This window comes from Ambystoma mexicanum, chromosome 1p (genome assembly GCF_040938575.1).
Source record: "Ambystoma mexicanum isolate Mex_15411 chromosome 1p, UKY_AmexF1_1, whole genome shotgun sequence".
Taxonomy (NCBI): domain Eukaryota; kingdom Metazoa; phylum Chordata; class Amphibia; order Caudata; family Ambystomatidae; genus Ambystoma; species Ambystoma mexicanum.
This window is the reverse complement of record NC_090921.1, coordinates 681364760-681386992: the sequence shown is the minus strand read 5'-3', so window position 1 is coordinate 681386992 and position 22233 is coordinate 681364760. Positions and strand designations below refer to the sequence as shown.

The 22233-nt window shown below is 46.6% G+C and overlaps 1 protein-coding gene across 3 annotated transcripts in view; it reads right to left on the bottom strand.

Moving 5' to 3' along the window:
• Positions 1-22233, bottom strand: part of GABPB2 (GA binding protein transcription factor subunit beta 2) — a 515551-nt gene that overhangs the window by 155090 nt on the left and 338228 nt on the right. The gene's annotated exons all lie outside the window — the stretch shown is intronic.

Below are 22233 nucleotides of genomic sequence, written 5' to 3'. Positions count from 1 at the left end.
CCGAAGGGTAGCACTCTGAACTGGTAGTGTTTGCCCTCTATCATGAACCTGAGGTATCTTCTGTGCGCTGGCAACATTAAAATATGAAAGTATGCATCTTTCATGTCCAATGTTGTCATGTAATCTACCTGTGATAGCAGTGGGATCACTTCCTGTAAGGTAACCATACGAAACTTCTGGGGTTTGATAAACTTGTTCGCTGGGCGCAGATCTAATACAGGGCGCATGGTTAGATCCTTTTTGGGTACAAGGAAGTGCACTGAATAAATACCTTCCGTTACCTGAGATAGAGGCACGACCTCTATGGCTCCTTTCTCCAGCAGTTGTTGTACTTCTTGGAGAAGGATGGCAAGGTGTTCCGGTGTCATGCGTCATCCCCTCGGGGGTCTGTATGTTGGGGAACTGTTGAATTCGATGCAGTATCCGTGGGCTACGGTGGAAAGTACCAGCGGTCTGACGTTATTCCCTCCCATGCTGGAAGAAATGATGTTATCCGGCCCCGACCGGTGTTGCATGGGAGGGGACGCGAATCTTCGCGTCACTTGGTGTTGTTGGGGGCTTGGGAGCCTCTGGGGGTGGACCCCCGACCTCTCCCTTTGCCCCGGCGCTGGCCTCTTTGGCTGTACTGCCCACTATTGGTCTGGTAATTGGTGGCAGGGTACTGTTGCTGCTGATTCTGCTGTTGGCGTTGGCCACGTAAAAAGCGTTTGTTGCCATAGCCGCGTCTGGTAGTGGGCTTAGAGATCTGGTCAAGAGTTTTGATAGTATCGACGCCTGTGTCTCCGGTTTGAACCCTGAGTTGCGCAGCCATACATGGCGTTTTAGGAGTATTCCCTGAACCAGGGAACGTCCCGCTGTCTCTGCAGCATCCAGAGAGTTCTTTACAATACTCTGGTTGACCTGGGTTCCTTCGCCAATAGTTGTTTCATGGGGTACCCCTGAGCGGTCTAGCGGGGGAAAATTAGTGTCATCTAGCTGAAAACGGCTCGACCTCTCCCATAACGTCGAGGAAAGTGTCCCGTCGCCTTCCGAAAAGCCTTCCGGTGTACTGGGGATCCCCCTGACTGAACGGGGTAGTCCCTGTCTTTCTTCGGGCTTTTTCGGCGTGTCTTTCGACCTTTTCGTAGCGCTCGACGTGTCCTTCGGCGTACGCTTCTGGGCGTCGGCTACAACGATCCTCGCCAAGCTCTCTGCGACTCGCTTGTCAGCGGAGGGCTGTGGTTTCGACGTTACGGGTGTCGATCGTTCTACGGCGGTGTGCGCTCTCTGCTGGTGCGCTCCGGCCGATGGTTTGGGGGCGGCGCCCTTATTTGCCGAAAGCCTAGTCGCTGGTCGCGGCTGCGAGAGGGGCTTCGAACCTGAACGGTCCGAGGAGGCCGCCGGTGGAACCTGCGTCTCCTTGGGCGCTGATGCTTTCTTCGTCTTTGACGAAGAAGAGCCATGGGTTGTGTACTTGTGTGGTATCATGTGCGTCAGTGTCGCCGGGGTGTTCATCCCCATAAGCAGGGCGTGAGCCGAGCCCGTCGGGGCCAGGGACAGACGACGAAGATCGCGAGCGCTCTTTAGAGGGGTCTACGACTTCCGTAGTGGAGGTCGTGTTATCACGTTCCTCGTCACTGTCGGTGGTAGCAGCGGCAGGTGAAGAATCGGCCTTCGACATAGCGTAGGCCGCCCACCTCTTGACCCTACGGTCTTTTAGAGTCTTTGGCTTAAGGAGCCGACAAGCCATGCAACCCTCCTCTTTGTGATCGAGGGGCAAGCAGCGGTTACACCGTGAATGCTTGTCCTTCCAAGTAAACTTACCCTTGCAAAGCGGGCAAAACCTAAAGGGTGTCCTCTCCATAGCCGAGGCAATAAATCGTGATAACGACCCCAAGGGAAAGGAAGGGGAAAAGGAAAGGCATTCTCAGAAAAGAACCAGAGATGTCCCACGACCCCACTCTCCCTACTGTATTTGGCCTCCGAGGCCAGGCCACGTGTTCGGCAACGCCGAAGGATCTCCTCCGCTCGTCCCCTCCGTCGAAGATCTTGCTCGGCGGAGACAGCTTCACAACTGCGTTGAGGGAGGATCGATATGTTATATATTAAATAGGAAAACGACCAAAGGTCGAGGGGATGGAATCTGCAATGTCTCTCGAGGAGCTCCGCGTAAAGGCGACCAGTAGCTGGGCGGAAAAAAACAATCTGAGGGACCTCAACGCGTGAGGGATTGTGGGTACAACGCACATCACTATAGGGATAGTATTTCAGACACGCCTTGTCGACGTCCCTTTTCGACTACGAAAAACAAAATGCAATACTCCGCAGTGACCACTGGATGTCGGACCTATGCACAGCATGTGATTCTAAGCAGATTAACAAACATCAGAAACCCTATTGTATTCTAAAAGTATATATAACCTGATTTTACTCCCCACAAATGGGTGACTGCCATTCTGAAAGTGTTGTAGGTTTGACTCACCTTGAACTGCTGATTGCTATTCTCAAGGTTATACTTTGGGTTTTATCCCATAAGTATTGCGCTGGTTTTTATAATTGTGTTTATATATAATATGATTGTACTTATTTACCCAAGATTTTCCTTGGTCTACTTGTATTTAAATAAACCCTTTATCTTTACAATACATAGTGTTTCAGTGTTTCTTTGGACCATATTTATGCTACAATTTCTTGCTACCAAACTACAGCCCTCTCTCCCTCCTAAGGTACGCCTGGCTGCTCTGTCCATACTACCAACATTCTCGGGTGGTATAGCCTTATACTAAGTGTGGAGCTTATGTACTGTCTGAGATGTATGGTTTTATGAAGCTTAGCTGGATTTTAGAAAAACTGTTCTAACGGGGTAAAGGGGATTAAAGTTGTGTGCATCTACGCATCGAATTTTTGGCATGAACAAACTACATTCTTAAAGGTAGTTGTGCGAGGTGTTTTCAAGTGGTGTATGATGGCAGATGGCGTCCAGGTCTGCGGCAGTGCCTTCAGCTAGTTTCCCTTTGCATAACGAATAAGAGGTTAAATGCATTGTCTACTGCTGGGGAGAATTCACTTAACACTGAAACCCCATTGTAAAATGTATTGAGAGCAATGTGTATGTATGAAATCACCACTGGTTCTGGCCATATCCGAGCAATTGATGGCAGGGTTAGGAAAGAGGAGAGGGTTAGAGACTGGAGGCCTGATTCATGGAATTAAGTGCGGTGCAAAGTGACTTCGCACTGCCAACAAACACCCTGATTCACAAAGCGGTGCAAAGTACTTTTGCACCGGTGTAAGGTCACTTTGCACCATGCTAAAAGTTACCTGAATCAGGTTCTGGGTGGCGTATCTCAGGTCATGTAGCTCTCTTGATAGAACGAGCTAAATTCTTTTTTTACCCCTGCTTTTCCCAATTTTCAAAGCATTGTGTATAACAACCAATAATGTGCACATAGCCACACCTCCACCATCTTCCCAAACAATATACTGCAAAACATCATGAATCAATGGAATTTGCTGATAAGGACCAATTTTGTTTGTTGTGGGCCACTTTTTTTGGCTGCCCGAGCCTATTCCTTGTCCTAGTCCGACCCTGCTTACTTGTTTAAGATCTCCTATGGAACTTTGACTTGCCTGAAACTGAAACGTAACACAACCTGCCTACAGCTGGCACCTACACCACTAGGATCCCTCTTCTGCCTCTGAGAGAACTCATGCAATAGACTAGGAAAGGATTGGATAAGAAAAGGCTGTCTTGAAAAGTATAACTAAGGTAATACTTACCCCACTAACTCTTCAGCAAGTAACTATCTCTCTGAAAGTAGGTCCTTGAGTTAATACTTGCCTTTTGTAGCCCCTCTTAAAAATGTAGTGTTCCTTACTTGCCTTGAACATCTGCTGCTCTTCTAAATATGTAACACTGGGTTGTGTGTCCCTTGAATCTGCATGGAGCATTTCCAATACAGTCGTAAGGTCCATTATTTACCTTGAAATTCCTAAAGAATCTGGGTAAGGGTCTTGTAACCAGGACTAATGTCTGGCAGAAGGACTCACAGGACCACCCTTATTAATTTGCATAATGTAAGTAACGTTGGGTCTCACCCTAAGTTACTAGGGGAATCCAGATATGGACCCCTTGCTCACTATTCTTAAAGAGGCACAGCTCCACCCTACTGATGCGGTCCAACCAGACCGAAACACTTGTCTGGGGTTGCTGTTGGTACTCTTGTTCAGAGGAGAATTGCCTAGCATTTTGGTGTTGGACTGCCATAGGGCAGGACAAAGACTGATAGGTTTTGGATATTTCTCCTCTGTGAAAGATAGTGAACTAAAGAATCTGGGTAAGGCTCTCGTAACCAGTACTAATGTCTGGCAGAGGGACCCCCAGGATCACCCTTGTTAATTTGCATTTCTGTTCCTGTGCAGCTCTGCAGATCCTGTTCTTGGGCCTCAGTCGTGGGGACAAGAGGGAGGACTTCTGGGGACTCCTGCAATGGGATGGTCAGCAGCCGCACTGAGCAAACTTCTATTCAGTGGCACTTCTCGGTTTCAGCTCCTCGTGTCTCAGCAAATAACACCACCGTAGACTCTCCGATTCCACACTAGACTTTCCTCACATCTAGGGTCCAGCACTCTGCTGGGGTGGCTCAGGCTTGGTCAGTCCTGCTTCAAGGGAGTCCGTAGGATCTTCCTGAGACTCGGGCCAAACTTAAAAGCGATGCACTCGATTTGGTGTTCCACTGCTGCTGGAACCGAAGTGCCAGGGAGAGGAAGTACAGCCAGCTCCGAGAGGATGTCCAAACGAATTAACTTTGGAGTTGATTGGTCCCACCAACTCAAGGGGAGAAGTCGTCCTTGCCGGGCTCCTCTAGTCGATGCAAATTCGGAGCTTCAGCACAGCAGCAGGGCTTCACCGGGCGAGAACCAACAGTCCAGGAGTTGCAGCAGACATCTCTTCCAAGTTCTTCTTTGGATTCCTTCGTCCAGTGGTCGATTCTGCCTTCCAAGCCAAAAAGCCTTGACTTTTATGCAGGTTTCTCCCATTCATTCCAGCCTACCTGTCAATCACACAGCAGGGTAGCTGTCCTTGCCGGACAGCCATCCGGCCAATCACCTTTGGGTGCATTCCTGTAATCCAGGGGATTAAGCACAGGGCGTTTCTGGCACCTCCCTCGCTTCCTGCCCCTGCTAGAGATACTGGAGCCAGAGGCAGGTTTCACTCGTGAATCCCGCCAAAGACAAAATGAACAAAGAGACCAAACCTTGTTTGGCACACAGAGTAAATCTCAAGAAGGATCTTTCCAGCAAGAAATGGTGAAAAAAGAAGACCGGGCCATTTTGACAAAATGGGCACCCATTGGTGCTTTACTGCAGCTGCCAACACAGCCCGCGGTAAAGGCACACAGCGGTAGTTAAAAGTAAACCACTCCCACCAGCCATTCATTGTAGAAAGGATAACAAAAATGTTACATGAGAATCTCGACAAAGGGGACACTAAGTACCCCTACAGCACCCTATTGTAAGATGTGTGCTGGGTCTAGAAAGTTAAAATTGAAGTTAAGTCAATTTCATTTCACTGCTCTTGGAAATAGTAGTCTATCCAAGAGAAGGTATTTAAACCATGGGGAAATCCTAAAGACCCTTGTGCCACTGCACTGAAGGTGCTGTGTGCTACAATGTAAAAAGATGATGCCCATGGAGTTGTCAGACTCACAGTTACAATTAAGAAAAAACAATTATAAAAGCATAAAATATATACATAAGCATATCTAACAGACATCGTTATGAATAGAGGGTCTTAAAATAAAAAAAAGAATATAAAAAATCCAACAAACAATAGCAATCCAGGTCAATCAATATAAGATCTATCATGGACACTTATAGACTTGAATAAATGGTTATTTCGGGCCTTCTGTGGATTAGAAAGACATGCATTACTTACCGTAAAAGCATTTCTGATTGTTGTATCTGCTTGGATTCACATGCTGTGCATAGTCCGACATCCAGTGGTAACCGCAGAGTATTTCATCTTGTCTTTCGAGAATCAAAAGGGGACGTCGACATGGGCATGCCTGTAACACTATCCCTACGTGATGTGTAGTGTACCCAAGATCCCTCATGCATCGAGGTCCCTCCGATTGTATTTTTTCTGCCAAGAGGGAGCCTTATGACTATCGTGAGTACAGAAAAGAGAGAAAGTAGTAAGACGTCTATGTTCCTTCCATCCGAGCAGGGAGGAATGGTGGGCGCATGTGAATCTAAGTAGATACAACCATCAGAAATGCTTTTACGTTAAGTAATGCATGTCTTCTGATGTATGTCAATCTGCTTAGAATCACATGCTGTGCATAGACTAGCGAGCAGTACCCGGAGTTGGAGGTGGGTTGTGAGAAGGAACAGTAGTGAAAAGATGTCTTAGTACTGCCTGTCCCACCTGAGAATCAGACCTAGAATGAGTGTCTAGGAAATAGTGTTTTGTAAAAGGTGTGTACAGAACTCCGGGTTGCCGCTTTGCAAATGGACTCGAGGGGAACATTTGCAATGAATGCTATGGATGCCCCAGTGCCTCGAGTGAAATGTGCTCTAGGCTTGAAGGGCAGTTCTCCCTTAGCAAGATAGTAGCAGAGTGTAATGCAGTTGACAATCCATCTAGAAATAGTGGATTTGGAGACTGCATCTCCTTTTCCTGTGGCCACAGACACGAAAAACTGATTAGTCTTCCTTAGTGGACGAGTTCTTTCCATATAGAACATGACAGCTCTGCATACATCTAGTGTGTGCAGGGCTCTTTCCCCCAGGCTTGAGGGATTTTGAAAGAACGTTGGTAGCTCTATTACAATAGAGAGTGCCTACTTACCGTCCTAATGGAGGTGTTTGCTATTAAAAAAGCAGTCTTGAGGGTTAGGTTCTTAAGACTTGCTTTGTGCATGGGCTCGAAAGGAGCTCCCATAAGCCTAGTGAATACCACAGTTAGGTCCCATCCGGGAGCCGGGTTAGAAATGGGAGGGTGAATTCTTTTTACCCCTTCCATGAAAGCCTTAATCACTGGTATCTTCCACCACAACACCTTCTGTTGTGATCTTGTATATGCTGAAAGTGCCGCTAGGTGCACCTTCATTGAGTTGAAGAATAGGGTGGAATCAAGTAAGTGAGTTAGGTATAGGACAATGTGAGTGGGAGAGCAGTTGATTAGGTGGATGCTCTTTGAGTTACACCAGATGACAAATAGTTTTCATTTACTAGAATAGCAATATCTAGTGTTCGGTTTCCTTGCCTCCCTGAGGATGTCCATACATCTTTGAGGGAGCTGCAGGTGTCTGAATTCTATGACCTCAGGAGCCAGGTCGCCAAGTTCAATGTCTGCGGGCATGGGTGAAGCTTCTCCCCTTTGTCTTGCGACATGTTGTACGGGCAAGGCAGTTTGACTGGTGGAGGTAGAGACATCTCCATTGGATGAGAGAACCAGGGTTGAAGGGCCCACATGGGGGCCACAAATCTCATTGAGACTGGTTCCTGGTGCATCTTGTGCACAATCTTGTTGAGAAGGGGAGTCTGGGGGAAAAGTGTAGACAAATTTCCCTGACCATGTTATCCAGAGTCCTTTCCCCTTGGATCGGTTCTGGGGGTACCTGGAGGCGTCGTCTTGGCATTGGGCGTTTTCCAGGGTCGCAAACAGATCGATCTCTGGAAAACCCCGTTGTACGAAAACGTTGGTGACAATGTCTCCGTGTAATCGCCATTCGTACTCCCTGGGCAATGGAAAGTCCCTGCGGAGTACGTCTGCCAGAAGATTGAGTTCCCTTGGAACATGTTGTGATAACAGGAACAGGTTGCGTCTGAGAGCCCACTTCCAAATGTTCTGAGACAGTTTGGACAGCCCTGGAGAATGAGTGCCTCCCTGTTTGTTCAGTACATGGCTGTGATGCCGTCTGAGGATTAGGGTAGTCTTTCCCTGTAGTTGTGTTTCGAAAGCTTTCAGCGCTTTGAACACTGCCAGCAGTTCCAGCAGGTCTATGTGGTTGGACGCTATGTCTGGCGACCAAATTCCGCTTGCTGTCTGCTGGAGCAGGTGGGCTCCCAACCCTGTAAGGGAGGCATCCGTAGTTAGAGTGGCTTCTACTGCGGGGATGGTGAAGGATTTCCCTTTCAAGAGTTTTTCCCTCGACCACCACTGCAGCGAGAGAACTATGGCTGGCGAGATCACTACTAAATCGTCCCACTGTCCGTTGGCCTGACACCACTGGTTGCTTACCCACTCTTGCATTGGTCGCAGGCGCACGTTAGGAACTAAGTAGATACAGGACGCCATCATTCCTAGCAGACGCACAGCCCTGCATACGGTTACCTCTCGACTGGCTACATAGTGAGGGAGAAGACAAGACCGTCCTTTGTTCGAATTAGAGCCCTTAGGAATTGTTTGACTTGATTGGGGTCTAAGCTGGATTTTTTCTTGTTGATAGAGAAACCCAGGCCGAATAAAAGATCTATCGTCTTTTGGGTATTTGATAGACATGTTTCGTAGGAGTCCCCTTTTATGAGCCAGTCGTCGAGGTAAGGATAAACTGGAATGGATTGCCTGGGCAGGTGTGCTGCCGCTACTGCTAGTACCTTTGTAAATACCCTTGGTACAGATGCTATGCCGAAGGGTAGTACCCTGAACTGATAATGTTTGTACTCTATCATAAATCTGAGGTACTTTCTGTGCGCTGGCAACATCAAAATATGAAAGTATGCATCTTTCATATCCAGAGTTGCCATGTCATCCCCCTGTGTGAGCAGAGGAATTACTTCTTGCAGGGTGACTATGCGAAATTTCTGTGGTTTTACAAACTTGTTCGCTGGGTGCAGATCTAGAACAGGACACATGGTTAGATCCTTTTTGGGTACAATGAAGTACATTGAATAAATACCCTCCTTTACCTCTGATAGAGGTACAATCTCAATGGCTCCTTTTTGTTCCAGTATCTCGACTTCTTCAAGAAGTATGCAAAGATGTTCTGGTGTTAGTCTTCGTTGATGTGGAGGTCTGTATTTTGGGGATTGGTTGAACTCTATACAGTAGCCGTGGGCTTTGGTTTTTAGCACTCACTGGTCCGTGGTTATTCCCTCCCATGCTTTCAGGAATGATGTCAGCCGGCCCTCCGACCGGAGAGGCATGGGAGGGGACCTGAATCTTCGAGTTATTTGGAGCCTGAGGCAGGAGAACCTCTGGGGGTTGGGTTCCTGCCTCTTCCCTTACCACGCCGCAGTCCCCTTTGGGGGTACGGGGTAATGTAAGTATTGGTTCCCTGTGGAGCGTTCCAGTTGTTTCCTGAAGGGTATTGTTGGTGAGTGGAGTGTTGGCCATGAAAAAACCTGCTTCCAAATCCTCGCCTTGTGGAAGGTCTCTGAGTAATTTGGTCCAAACTCTTTAGGGTTTCATGTTCTTTTTTCACGGTCTCTAAGGCCTCATCAACCGCCTTTCCAAACAAGTTGGATTACTCCACAGGTTTGTTTATAAGAGATGCTTGCATTTCAGGTTTAAACCCTGAATTTCGAGGCCACGCTTGTCTTTTGAGGAGAATGCCCTGAGCGAGGGCTCGGCTGGCTGTCTCGGCAGAATCCAAAGTGTTTTTTAAAATACTTTGGTTAACTTGCCTACCTTCAGAGGCTGTGGTAAGTAGGCGGGTCTGTAGAGGTTCTGGAGCCTCTTGTAGGCCTTCTTGTATTAAAGCCCAATGCGCATCTGCGTAACTGGCCAATAGAGTGGTATTATTGGCGATACGCGTGGAGTACCGCCGCTGTGGTAACCCGCTAACCCAGGGCATAAAGCCTTTTCCCTTCTTTGTCAGGGGGAGCCTCGCCTGTTGACAAAGGAACCCCTGCTCTTTTCCTTGTGGTAGTGACTACCAAAGAATCTGGGATGGAATTACCTCTAATATATAGAGGGTCTGATGGAGAAGGGCGGAAGAATATTTCAATTCTTGGGTTTACACCTCTTGTAAGAGCCGGTGTAGACAAAGATGGAGCAAGGCTTGTTTCAATCGAATTGAGTAGAGGGATGGCTTCGCTGGTTGGCGGCTTCTCTTTGAGTATATCCGCAATGAAGTCGGCTTCAGGTGCTGCCTCTTCAGTGGCAATTTTAAAGTGATCAGCTGCTTTACGTAACATTACATTAAATGTTAGTTGATCATCAATAGGAGAAGAATTTCTTGTAGGGGTGTTCTGAGGAGAGTCCAAGGCCAGAATATCTGGGTCTGGGTCTTGTGGCTCTGGGGACTGCCATGGTTGAGGGTCACCCACATCTGTGTCCTCCCCCCAGCCTTCCATAGGTTCATCTTCAATGGGCTCATCTTCAATGGGCTCATCTCCAATTGGCGCTCATGTTCATAGTCGTTATAGAAAGGATTCTCCTGTACCTTAACTGGTAGAATGTCTTCTTCAGTAAGATCATAATTATATATGTCCTCTTCTAAAGAGGGGTCAAAAAGCCTTGAGAATTTAGATCTCGGGTTAGCAGGGCTTCCCTCCTTTGGCCTTCTTGGTGTAGGTTGTTCTGCGTGTGAAACAAACTTGTCCAGCCTTCCATACAGTCCTCAAACTGTTCCCTAGTCCAGAGTGACTATCTAGAACGGTCTAGGGGTGGAAAGGTGTCTCTCAGTCTTCCGTCAAAAAAGTGTCCCTAGCACTTCCGTCGAAAAACGTAGAGCTCTGTGCCTTAGCGTAGAAGACAGTCCTTCCTCTGCCTCAGAGAAGTCCCCTGGCGGGACCGCTGAAGGTGGAGTATCCCTGTGCCCTTCCCCTCGACTTCTGAACGCTATCCTTAGATCTCGGCGGATCTTTGGGTCTTTTGGAGACTTTCTGAGAGTCCCTAGCCTGCCGTTTATGGGAATCGGTGGCCACATTTCTTGCCAGACTGACATCGACGTCATCACCAGTCGGGAGGCATGTAGGTACATCTGACGGTTGTAAGGGAGTCTGTTTTGACGGAATCGGGGCCTTGCCCCTATCGACCACCTTTTCGGGCAGTGCCGTAACTTTTGGCAGTGGTAAGACCTTGTCTTGAGTCCTTTGTCTGTCGTCGCCGTACGCTTTCCTGTGATGCGTGTCGTCGGAACTATGTGTTTTGGGGGTAGCGCCCTTTGTCTTGGATTGCCCAGTCGCTAGGCACGAATGCAGCTGCGGGGAGGGCTGCCGATTTTGTCGATCGGCGGGCACCCATTGGCGCCGAAGTCTTTTTCGACGTGGTCGAAGTAAGGCTAGGGGTTGTGTGCTTACTGTCATGCATGTGTCTGTCTTTGTCGCCAAGGTGTGACTTCCCCATGCTTATCGGAGCCGGGGACAGACGATGCGTCACATTCGGTGGTAGCAGCAGTGGGAGAAGGCCCGACCTTGGACATACCATAGGCTGCCCACCGTTTTACTCTACGCTCCTTTAAAGTCTTGGGGCAGAGGATCTTACAGGCCGCACACAGTTCCGCTTTATGATCGAGCGGTAAGCACCGGTTACACCGTCTGTGCTCATCCTTCCATGGGAATTTGCTCTTACAAATAGGGCAAAATCTAAATGGAGTCCTCTCCATAGCTGAGGTTACACAGAGTGACTAAGACCAACTGGGAAAGAGGGAAGAAAGGGAAAGGCATTTTCAGTTTGAAAAGAAATGTCCACCCGACCCCACTCTCCCTACTGTATATGCCGGCAGAAGGCCCGGCCACGTGGTCGGCAACGCCGACAGGATCACCTTCCGTCGACTCTCGCAGGTCTTCGGCGGAAACTGGAACAGCCGTCGAGACAAGGAACGGAAGGGGTCATATTAAATATCTTTATAGAATAATTCGACCAAAGGTTGTTGGACAATAGCAGTGTTCTTTATGAACTCTGCATAAGGGTGACCAGTTTTCTGGGTGGAAAAAATACAATCTGAGGGACCTCAACGCGTGAGGGATCTTGGGTACACCACACGTCACGTAGGGATAGTGTTACAGGCACGCCCATGTCGACGTCCCCTTTTGATTCGAAAGACAATATGCAATACTCTGCGGTTACCACTGGATGTCGGACTATGCAGAGCATGTGATTCTAAGCAGATTGACAAACATCAGAACATTTATTTCTTCGATATTTGCCTTTGAAATTTAATATGTACATCTAAAATTTGTGAAGATTAATTTGATACAGGGATTTGTTTCTCAGCTCTAATTAGTGTGGGCTTCTATTAGACTGCAGACTACCGATAGGAATCTAACCGTGGCCAGTTTTAGAGCGATTGGTTTCCCATGGAGCACATTCCACCATACTTCTTCAATATTGACCTGAGATGGATTGTGAACAAATTTACTGAATGCAACCACTCGTTCCAGTTTCAGGACAACACATTCCAGCAATAGATGTTTCAGTGTTTCAATAGTTTGAGTGCAATGGCAGAAGCGGCATGGGATGTGTTTCGTTGTCTCCTGTGTGCAAATTTGCAAGATTTCGCCAGTAGGTAAAACATTGAAACAGAATCTTAAGTTTGCAACCCACCAGTTTGGATTGGGGAATTTAGTGAGATAAGACTCTGGGTTACCCATGATCTTCCCATATGAGACTATGTGGTGACAAATCCTAGACGCACGAACACTCTATTGTTTTCAACCAGTCACTATAGTATAGGCGTCGCTTTACTCTATCCGGGTTGGATAGGAGAGTTTTGTGCGTTAATATTTTCCAGAGTTTTCAGGCAATCAATCTGAAGCGTCAATAACCATTTGGATGCTGCAATGCCCCTTCTTAGCATATTGCCCATTCGTTCAAGGAGGCAATTTTCTTGTGCCATAAGAAGATTTCTATACTAAGCCAATCTTCGCCATAGCACAGGCCCAGCTCAAAGCGTATGGCATTTATGCGTATTCCCTTCGGGAGATAATACATAATCCCATGCTATATTTTGGACTCAAACTTGTATAAAAGTTGTGACTTGGCAAACGGCAGGATTTCAAAACCTTAAATGAGTTTGAGTACGACTTAATTTGTAGAACCTGAGGAGATGAGTAATGGAGTACTTGCAATATTTTATGGACAACTGTTTATCAGTTTATCGGCTCTGTCCAAATAGAAATTTCAATACAGATAATTTGTGTATCTACTGAACACAGGAAAGCCCACGTAACATATGGATCTTACTTTTGTCAGAATATACCCATTTATGGTCCATCTAAAGCAAGGAGTTTTTTTCCGATTAGTTAGGCAAATTATGACTGACTTCCTTTCATTTATAATGAGTCCATAAGCCTTCACATAGAGGGACATGGCGATAACCTTTTGTTGAAGATCAATGAGAGTGCCATTCACTAGCAGAAAGTCATCTGCATAGGCACACCAACTAATTCTATTGCCCTCCACGTTAGTGGAGATCAGGGAAGCATATGCAAGGGGCGCGGCCACATCAGAAACATAAATTCAAAGAGTCGGGGCGAATACACACCCCTGTCTGAGCCCATTGGATATTTTTATAGGGCGGGATAAATTGCCTTCCATATTTAACCGTATCTGAATTTCTGATCCCTCATGAAGGTGTATTAGAATTGCCAAAATCCCGGAAGGCATCCTCAGAAGGGCCAGCTTTGACCATAGTCAGACTCTATCCACTTTGTCAAAAGCAAGGGAAAGGTCGATAGAGGCCAGAAAGATAGTGCTCGTGAATTTCTTGCAAGCTTTTTCGAGCATTAAGGTAAAGATCAAACCCCCAATTTCTGTTCCCATACATTTCCGAAAAACAAACTGTCGGTCGGATAGAATATGATTTGATTCTGTTCATTCCACGCTATGTTTCAGAACTATACCTGCAAACATGTTGGAATCTGCATCCATAATGGCTATGGGACGGTAATTTGCGGGGGACCGCCTGTCTCCTTTTTTGTAGATTGGAATAATGTAGGAGGAGCTCGAGAAAGTGCAAGTGATCTTAATATCCGAGAATAAGATAGAGTGCTTTCGCCCAGACTTCTGAATTTCTTTTTAATGTGACATTTGCCAAGCCATTGGGCCCCGCTGCCCTAGAGGACCTGGAGGCTGCAATCTGATGTTCAATAAGCGAGATAGGGCGATTGCATTCCCAGGGACGGGTTCTCATTACAGAGAGCTCTTCAGTCATTGCAAATTTCCCTGCATACATGGAAGAAAAATAATTAACTCAAATGTTCGACTGGACACATGACGATTGCATCGCTACCTGTGGCGATTCCAAAAATGTCATTAGGGACCAAAACTGATGGCCTATAGTTTCTCTTAAAGCTGTCATCATTGAGACATTATCTTTTTGTAACATTAACATCTTATGGTTTTTTTTAACCAATTTTACTTAGCCGGTTTAATTACTCAAATTTGTTTGATCTTTGTTTCATAATCCAGTTGAGACATAACTATCCTTCCAATGCAACGGTTGGACCCATGTTTTTTGTCTCACCAACGGGTCAAAAACATGGGTTCTTGGGGATCGAGGAGACGTACTAATCGAAGATTTAGCAGAGCATTCGATCACACATTTTAAGTATTCCGGCAACAAAGAAATCGAGAACAAGTGTAATCTTTTGGACCAGGTGTTACTATGAAATTCATGGAGAAAAGTAGCATTTAGTTTACTTATGTTCCCCTCATCCAATTAAATAGTTTCCTGTGCATGTTACTAGCAATCCATCGTTAGTTTTCCCAAAGTCGATGGAATAAGGAGACCATACCAACTTTACCTCTACGAATCTGTGATCACTCATTTCTGAGTCAGTCACAGAAATTTTGACACATGCGTCAGAAAGCCTGTTGGACAAAAAAATATGATCAATACTTGATATAGATTGCCTGTTCAACCGTGTAAACTCTTCTGTAGAGGAACTGAGGGATGCGCTCATATGTGTTAAGCCCCAGGTTTCAAATAAATTGCGCCAAATCTCCTTGAATAGTTTTACGTGAGGAGCCAAAATGGGCACCTTCCAACGCACCATTGTTTTCCATACTGCGAGTTGAAATAGAGCCCATCTTTTTATACAGGCCAAGGCCATATTTAATTTCTGAATTAAGATCTCGGCAACTATAATGTTCAATCCTCTATATTTGAGCAACATAGTCGAAAGACAGGTATTCATCATTGCTACGACAAAATTGCTACGACAGGTATTCATCATTGCTACGACAAAATTGCCACACTCCAAACAAAAATTGAGATAAAGAAACAGAATATTCCACCCTCAACTAACCTAAGAGGCAAACCACCAATCAGCACTAAACTAGACCATAAATTTAACTTCTCGAAAGTAACTACACTTGAAACCGAAAAGATAATACTTTCACTCAAGCCATCCAATTGCCGAGGCGACCTATGCCCAGCCCAACTAATAAAAGACGCGGCCAGAGACCTCTCCCCATTCATTTCTAAACTTATTAATGCCTCCTTTGCATCAGGCACTGTACCAGATAACCTCAAGCAATCTTGGGTCCTCCCCCTCCTAAAAAAACAAACATTGGACCCATCCATCCCGACTAACTACAGGCCCATCACAACGGTACCCTTCTTGTTAAAAATCCTAGACAGGGTAGCCTACCTGCAGATCCAAAAACACCTGGAGCTGCACCACCTTTTAGGCACAAGACAATCAGGCTTCAGACCTCAGCACGGAACTGAAACCGCGCTCATCGATCTTAAAATTCAGGTCGATGAGCTGAGAGACTCCGGAAAGATGGCCCTACTCCTCTTACTGGACCTCTCTGCAGCCTTCGACCTGGTGGATCATGATGTGCTCTGCACCCACCTAGAAACAGCTGCCCATTTCTCCACACATGCCATCGCATGGATCAAATCATTCCTAACCGGTAGAACTATGAGAGTCTTCTCTACTTCTGCTGCTGCTGACCCTGTATCCATCACATGTGGAGTCCCACAAGGTTCTTGTGTCTCCCCCACTATGTACAACATCTTCACGAAGCCCTTGTTCGATGATCTGGATAATCTGGGTGTCACCTACACTAACTATGCGGATGACACTCAGATTCTCTTACCACTTTCAGGGGATTATGAACAAGATTTGGCCTTGGTGAACAAGATTTATCTCATCATTCAGGCATGGATGGCCACACACGGACTATGCCTGAATGATGACAAAACGGAACTCATCATACTGGGGAACACACAAAACATCAATAGATTAAAAGAAGAATACTCCTCCTTCGTCATAGACGGTAACACTATCAAGGTGGCAAAAGAGGTAAAAACATTAGAGTTTTACCTTGATTCCCACCTCTCCCTAACCAAACAGGTGAGCGCAACGGCATCCAGCACCGCATATACCTGCAAGTTGATTAGAGCCGCAAAACCATACCTATCCACTGCCAACTGCCTAACCCTTGCTCGAGCATTAGTGCTGTCGAAATTGGACTATTGCAACGCACTATATATAGGGGCCAATAAACATACGCTGCATAAGATTCAAACACTACAGAACAATGCTCTTAGAGCTGCCTTAGGAATTCCAAGAAGGGAGCATATTTCAGAGGCTAGAAGACAATCCAACTGACTCTCCACAGCGGACAAAATCAAACTCAAGACAGCTTCTCTAACTTTCAAAAGTATCAACCATCTAGCACCCAAATACCTAGTTGCTAGATTCAACAGAAAAATCTCCACTAGACCCACCAGAGAAGCATACTCTAACCAGTTAGTGATACCCCCATTTAAACTAAGTACGGCCGGAGGAAACAGCTTCCCGGTCAAAGCTGCCCAGCTTTGGAACTCCCTCCCGCCTGGCCTGAGATCTACCCAATCCTATGCTCTCTTCAGATCTAACTGTATCAATTGGATCAAAGAAAATGACCGATAGTTCTGCCCTACACCAATATAACCACTGTTCTACAAACGTACTATGTACATAGTTATATACTCTCTATCTTCCTACTGCATATTTCCTGTATATATTATGTTATATGTATATATTATGCACAATGTATATTCTCCTTACTGTCCTGCATTATGTAACTTCTACGACGTATAACCACTACTTGTAAACATGCGTAACCTGTAAAGTTTAAAGTATCCTTGAACAACGCGCCCGGTTACCCTCGGGTCTGGCGCGCGCTATAAATAATAAACAAATACAAATACAAATCACCCAAAGGAGAAGAGGGATTCCAGTATATATTAAGAACTAAAATGTGAAGGGAGAGACATTTCCAAAACTAATGCCAGTACTCCCAAAGTTACAGCCATTGTTTCAAGAATTTTCGTTCCTTCATCAATTTTAACTGAGTTAGTATACCACTGGCCGGTCTATCTCTACACCCGAACCTTGCTAGTTGATACGTGCAATTAAAACCATCTAATTGAAGGGGGAGGTCATCCATGATTCTTGGATGCAGATCAGCTCATAGGTTTTAAATTTCGCACAGAATGCTTTAGAAAGCAGGCGTTAAAATGGGAATCAGGCGTTAAGGGTTAACGCCTGGGTTGTAATGAGGGCCCATGTCTTATTTTAGGGGACCTGTGTCCCCTCGCTCAGATACATGCAAAGGATTAAGAAGAGGTGCCAGACCGAATGTGTGAGCTATTATCTTATTCTCCAGCGTTAGTTTCAATTGGTTGTTGGCAGCATTCTTTGGGAGCTCCGACTGTTTTAGATCAGCAACAGAATGTGGGGCCTGTTTTTCTACCGTTGGTTGCGATGTGTATCCCAGTTTATTAGATATTGCTGATGTCATGGGAACAGTCGCCATCTGCCCCAAAATAACAGCGGGGACGATCTGTCGAGATGTGGATTTCTCTACTACCCAATAGAATGCTGATAATTGTGATTGCTTGGCTTCTTTGTGCTCTCCTGTTTTGATGTTGGAGGATGGGTCTACTTGTTCCTTATCTGCCCCTAACTCCAAGGAAGGAGATCCTAGATAATCCCCTTGCAATTTGTTTGTGGTATTATTTTGTTTTTATTTTTGGTATTTTGTTTTTTTGTTTGTCACTGCTATATTCTTAGTTACTTTCTCAGTGTTGGTGTTATGAAACTGCAAAGCCTCACAGCTTTCTATTTATTTATTTGTATAGCGCCGACCACGCGCGGGCATCGGGGCGCTCACATGAAGACAGAGGACAATGACTCAGAGGGAGCCTAATGTGATGCAACAGGACTGGTACGAAAATACTGGTGACCTAAAATTAAGTGGGTCTAGACAGAAGGTTACTTAAAAAGCTGTTTTGAGCTTTTTACGGAATGCCATAAGGTTTGGCTCCAATCTAATGTACTTCTGCAATTTGTTCCAATTGGCTGCCGCACGGTTGGGGAAAGCTCTACCCATGCCAAGTTCCTTCTTGTATTTCTGGAGGGTCATAAATCCCTTTGCTTCTGATCTTAATGCCCTGGGGGGATGGTAGAAGGTAAGTTTGGACTTCAGATAGGCAGGGGCCTTACCGTATAAGCACTTGTGAGTTAGACACATCGTTTTGAATTGAATGCGATCCTCTATTTTCAGCCAATGAAGATCACGTCTGGCTTCACTAATGTGTTCACTTCTTGCTTTCTTTTTTACCATTCTAATCGCATTATTTTGAACCAGCTGGAGTTTTCGGATACTTTGCTTGCTAGCTCCTACCAGGAGGGCATTACCGTAGTCCAAACGCGACATGATGTTAGCTCTTGCTATTGTGGCGCGGTTTTTCTCGCTCAATAGGGGTCTGATAGCTCTAAGAAGCCTAATGAAATAGTTACAGTTTTGCTAACGTACATAGCCTGAGCATCTGAGTTGAGGGAGGCTTCCAGGGTCATGCCTAGTGTTTTGACCTTGTCTGCCACTGGAATTTGGGTTTCTTTAATTTGGAATGCCTTATAGTCAGCAGAGAGTTTAGCACGAGCCTGAATGGAACCAAAAACCATTAATTCGGTCTTATTGCCGTTCAGTCACATCCAGTTGTTGTCCATCCAATCTTCAATGTTTTCGTATAATGTGTAAAGGGTCCTACTATCTTTAGTATGATCCCCACTCAGTTCTAGAACCAGCTGAGTATCGTCAGCATAATTGGTAAAATATACCTGGAGTTTTTGTAGTAGCTCACATAGGAAGCGAATGTGGTTAAAGAGCAAAGGGGACAGACTGGCTCCCTGTGGTACCCCACAAAAGATGTTAAACTCGGATGAGAATTTGTCGCCCCAGTGTACTCTGGATATTCTGTTTTCCAGGAATTATGATATCCAGTTTATGGACTCTTTTGAACAATTAGCAATTTTCTCGGGTGCTTGCTGTAGGAGCTGGTGGTGTAGCAGGTCAAATGCAGCGCTTAGGTCTAACAAGACCAATAGGCCGGCCTTACCCTTGTCCATCATTTCCAGCATTCTGGACTGTAAATCCAGCATAGCAGTCTCGGTGCTGTGAGCTGCTCTAAAGACAGATTGTTGGGGGTGTAGGATCTTCATTGAGTTGGCTCAGATCTGAGAGAGCCAATTCCTTTAGCAGTGCATTTTCATCTTTATTTTTTTTTTTTAAGATACTATTTGTCTTGAGTTTTCCAAAGCAGCCTATTTTTGGCCCTTTGTGCTAAAGGTTTTTGGCGCCTCAAGAGTGAATAACCAGGTTACTCACCGTAGTGACCACCTTACTCCTAGTCCATAGTCCCCTTTCCTCCATACTTATGGGACATTCCTCCGTCCTGTGGGATGGGACCGGAGCACTTTGTAAAAGCATAAAAATGTTGCTAAAATGTTAGTCCTTCCCCTCTTTCTACGCGGGGTACTGCACATGGCCATAACCCTGCCCATCTTAGCTCCGCCCTGCGCATCGCACATCAGTCCTTTTCTATCGCCAGGTCAGAGACCTTTAAGCAATAACAGAGGAACCTTATTACAGGGGACGGCGGGCGGGCGTATGGAGGAAAGGGGACTATGGACTAGGAGTAAGGTGGTCACTACGTTGAGTAACCTGGTTATAACTCCTACGTCCCGTCCCCTTTCCTCCATACTTATGGGAGATTCCAAAGCACTCCTTACAGGAACTACGGGTGGATGGAAAACCCCTTACTGAAAAAGGTTCTTCAGCACAGCATGGCCAAACTGAGCATCAGATCTGGAGCTCAGGTCAAGGCAATAAGGTTTACAAAAAGCCGATGGCGAGGCCCAAGTAGCCGCTTTTGCGATGGTCTCCCAGGGGACATACTTCTGAGAGGCATCTGCAGCTGCCTTGCCCCGCACCAGGTGTGCATGAATACCTTTAGGAGGCTGCAACCCTTGGACTGTGTAAGACTTCGTAATGCAAGCAGCGATCCATCTGGAGATAGTCGCCTTAGAGGCCTGTCTACCTTTTGGATTACCAAAGGTCACCAATAGTTGAGAAGAGCTCCTAATTCCCGATGTTCTGTCTAGCTAGAACTTAAGAGCCCTAACATCCAAACAATGCAGAACCCTTTCCGCTTCTGAAGCAGGGTTCGGAAAGCAGACCGGCAGGGAGATTGACTGATACAGATGGAAATCAGAGACCACCTTTGGCAGGAAAGAAGGATTTGTTCGTAAAACCACCTTATCCTTGTGGAAAACCAAGAAGGGATGCTCCACTGACAAAGCATGGAGCTCACTCAAACGCCTTGCTGAAGTAACAGCAACCAAAAAAGACACCATCCACGAAAGGTGCTTAAGGTCCACCGTGGCCATTGGTTTGAATGGTTTTTGGCACAACGCCGTAATGACCACATTCAGATCCCACGTCGGGTGCGGTTTAAGAACCGGGGGATAAAGGCGCGTCAAACCCACGACATGTCTCCGAATCACTGGATTAGACAGAGAATAAGAGAATTGGACCATGGATAGGTAAGCAGCTACCGCCGAAAGATAAGTTCTGCATGACAGAACATGAATGCCCGACTCTGCTAGGTGGGATACGAAGGACAGCACAGTGTCAATCGTAGCCTCCCTTGGGTCCAGCTGCTTGTCTAAGCACCAATGACAGAACCTAAGCCATTTGCTTCTATACTGAGACCTCGTCGAGGGCTTCCTGGCCGCCTGGATAATGCAGAGGTTATCAGCAGACAGGTTGAGATGTTCAAAGGACCTGAACTCAGGCACCATGCCGCCAAGCTGAACGATTGTGGGGAGGGGTGTCAAAGCTGTTGATCTACCTGGTGAAGCAGATCTTGACTCACGGGTAGCCTGATCGGTGCCCACACCGACAAGTGTTTAAGTTCTGAGAACCAGAACCAGGCCGGCCTCCACGGGCTATGAGCAGAAGCATGAGCATGTCCGATGAATCAGAGGCAGAGGCGGGAAAGCATAGACCCTCATGTTGTGCCAAGGAATCTCGAGAGCATCCCCCAGAGAGGAGGCTCCCAGACCATTTCTGGAGGCATAGAGAGGAAGTTTCTTGTTTGCCGACGTTGCAAAGAGGTCCACCTCCGGAGTGCCCCAACGCAGGAAAATCCATGAGAGGATCTCCACCTTCAGTTCCCATTCGTAGCTGACCATTGTCCGCCGGCTGAGGGCATTGGCCGTAACGTTCAGCTGGCCCGGGATGTGTACTGCTACCAGCCAGACACCATGACGAACCCCCCACTGCCAAATCTGGATGGACAGGTCTACAAGAGGGGGAAGACTTGGTGCCCCCTTGCTTGTTGATGCAATACATTGACACCACATTGTCCGTGCGGATACAGACCACTTTGTTGGCAATGACCGGTCTGAACGCCAGGAAAAGCACCAGAAGCTCCAGATGATTTATGTGAAGGAACTTGTCCTGAGGCGACCAAAGGTCAGAGACCTGAAGATCCAATGTCGCACCCCACCCCAGAAGGGAGGAGTCCGTCGTGACCGTTACCATCAGGGCTGGGCCCTAAAAACCTGCACCCACCGACAGGTTACTGAGAGACGACCACCACTCCAGGTCCGCTCTCATGGAAGCCGGAATCAATATCAACTTGGAGTCTGGATCCAAAGCCTGACGCCAAGAACTCCGAAGAGCCATCTGAGTCCGCCTCATCTTGAGACGAGCGAAGGTAGAGCCAAAACACACGAGGCCATGAGGCCCAGAAGCCTCTGGAACCACCAGGCTGACATGCTCTCCTACTGCACAAACAGCTCACACGTGGCCAACAGATTCACATTCTGTCCCCCGTCAGGTAAACTCTGCAGTCTATCGTGTCCCAGCGAAAAACCCAGGAAAATTAAGTCCTGAGAGACCGTCATGGAAGATTCCCGCCAGTTCACCGACAGCCCGATATGGAACAGGAGCTGGAGGAGAGACTGAAGATTGCACGTGGCTTTCAGCGGGCAGGGGCTGCGTAAGAGCCA